General features: G+C 33.6%; 1 protein-coding gene across 1 annotated transcript in view; it reads right to left on the reverse strand.

Moving 5' to 3' along the window:
- LOC106871559 (uncharacterized) overlaps nucleotides 1–2865 on the reverse strand; it is a 73524-nt gene that overhangs the window by 23263 nt on the left and 47396 nt on the right. The window lies entirely within an intron of this gene.

Consider the following 2865-nt stretch of genomic DNA (forward strand, 5'->3'; position numbering starts at 1 on the left):
ATTAGCATGCAGGACAAACTGCTTAGTGGCATTTCACCCACCTTTACATTTCTCAGTTCAAATTCTGTCAAGATCGACTTTGTCTTTCATCCTTTTGGAATTAATGAAATAAGTACCAGTTGAGCACTGGGGTCAATTTAATCAACTTGCACCCTCCTTAACATTGCTGGCCTCATGCCAAAATTTGATACTATTACTGTATATCCCAGCATATAAACCACACTTCTTTAATGCATTCAGAAAAGTAACAAACAATTGCTACTTGTCTAATGCAGCCATATTGCATTCAGGTTTTTTCCACAAAATATACATGTAAAATAGAGATACATCTTATGATGCAAGACTTTGTCTTATATGCTAGCAAATACAGTGAGCACATCAAGAATTTCATTATTCTACAGAATTGTATGAGGTTCGTCAAAAAAAAAAAAGTTATTCATTAGAAAATTGAGTTTTTCATCTTTGAGTGCAATATTGCAATATTTTTGTTAGGGATGTGAAAGTAAATGAATCATTTCCTTGGGGTGTAAGACACAGAACAGGTTAGGAATCACTGAATTAGAGGTATGGTAAAAGCAGAAACCAAACAATTTATATTCTTAACTGTTCCTCCTTTTTTAACCTTCTTACAGGTTCCAACTACTAGCCTGTTGCCATGCTGAAGGACCAGCAGAACAATTTGTGCTGCTACTCTCTTATTTAGAAATACTCACTGAAAGTAAACTATGTGGTTCTTTTCACTCATTAATGTCAACTTTACAATATTAATTTTTGTCAAATTTATACATATAGACTAACTATCTCAGCTTATTCTTGACAAAAGTGTTTAGAATGTTTAGGTCATCAAGGACTCAAATGACAGTTTTTGACTGCATGATCAATCTACAGAATTAAAGTCATTATGAAAAGCAAAACAAAAAAAATCTATTTGCCAACAATACATAATAGTCTTTAAAATAACACCATTGAGAAGGGTTCACCAAGGCCACGGCCTGCTGAGAGAACTCGGGTTCATTTCAGGTAGTCGCCATCCCAATTACCTGTAGATACTATAAACTGCACACCATAACCCAAAAACAAGTTGTTCTATAACTAAACACAGTTGCCTAAACTTGAGTAGGATTGCACATATCAGCATATCTGTGTATGTTTATATTTCCCAATCTAAAAAAAAAAAAATCCTAATAATATTAGAGTATTTATTATTGTATTAACTGTTACTTAGTTATTAATACAGTTGTATGCTGTTTATTAGATTGAACTGCAATCTACAGTTTGTTATAAACCAGTGGTTCCCAAACTTTTTCAGACTGCTGCCCTGTTGGCACCCAGGCCACATTCTTAACAGCACACACATACCACCACAAACATAGACCTCTTTCTCCTGTGAATTCAAAGCAACTGTATTTCCTAATTGATCCATCATGAATCCACCCTAATTAATCCATTATTTTGTTGATTTTACAATATAAAAGATTAAATTTACATCTCACCTGTAACTACATTGTTTTCATATTTTTAATGTGATAGATATACATTGTGCAGAGATATCAGCTTTTCAATGTCTGGCTGAAAGGTACTAAGAAGTAAACTTAGATCTCTGTGTTCAGTAATTTTCAGTCTGATTCTTCACTTAGAAAGAAGCTAGGCAACTGCACTGAAGCCCCACTCTACAAGATATGATGTTGGGAAGGCAATAAAATACATCTTGACTTTGTCCCACACTGTTGGGTAGCAGTCTGAAATATCCTTTTGCAATCAAAAATCCTGACATGATTTATTGAACTCTGGCCTCAGTTCAATATCATTTTAAAGTGAAACCAAATCTTCCTCCACTCTTCTTGTTTCCTCATTACTGATATCTAGGTATCACACAGACTGGTATTTTAATCAAAAATAAATATCCTGAAATCTGTCAGAAATGTCTCTATGCAGATGTAAACAAGACACTTGAATGTCATCTTCTGCAATGCACTTTATATTCTCCAATTCAGAGAGGCTTGGAAACAGAGAGTTGATGACAGCTTATGTTACATTTGAATAGCTGTAACTTGGACAGAAATGTGGAGAGGGTTGATTTTACTCTGATAAGGTTTAACCTCATTTCCTTGCAGTTGCTAATTAACTTCATTGAACTTTGTGAATATATCTGTCATGTAAGCAATGTCATGCTCGATGTTTCTTGGTTCATCACAAAGAACAGAATAAGAATCTTGCAAGTATTCAACAACTTTTTTTAAAAAAGGGAATAGAAACTTTCAGGCTGTTTCCCTTTGTCAGCCATTGAACTTCTGTGTGCAACAACAAACATTCAAAATCTTTACCATTCTCAGTACAGAGCTGTTGAAACAGTGAGGAATTATGAGCACATGCCTTGATTTTATTTACTGCTGTGATAACAATTTGTTAAATCTACCACTTGGGTTATTTGCAACCAGATGTTACTTCTGGATTACTGAGTGCGCTGTAAACACATTAGGAATAACTTTTTCATTAAAATAATGAAGCTGCGATGACAACTTACCATCGATGGTGTTCTATCTATTGCTCAAACACAAAATACTGACTTCTCTTTTGCATCTGTTTCAGTGGTTTTACAAATAATAGCTCTTTAACCAAACGTTAATCTTTGACAAAGCAAACATAAGCAAGAGACATACATTTATTGCTTGACAAAAAAGACTAACTTAACTGTAAGCTAAGTTTGGTAATTTTAAGAACGTTGCACAATATGTCTTCATTAGTAAACTTTTGAGGACTTTTTATATTTATTTTTGTTTTCTGTTCTTGAAATTAGTTTTCTTAAAACATTTTTCAGATCGATTTAAACACCATCTCTTAGACTTGAGTGTACAATTGAAAAAC

This window comes from Octopus bimaculoides, chromosome 6 (assembly GCF_001194135.2).
Source record: "Octopus bimaculoides isolate UCB-OBI-ISO-001 chromosome 6, ASM119413v2, whole genome shotgun sequence".
In the NCBI taxonomy this organism is placed as follows: domain Eukaryota; kingdom Metazoa; phylum Mollusca; class Cephalopoda; order Octopoda; family Octopodidae; genus Octopus; species Octopus bimaculoides.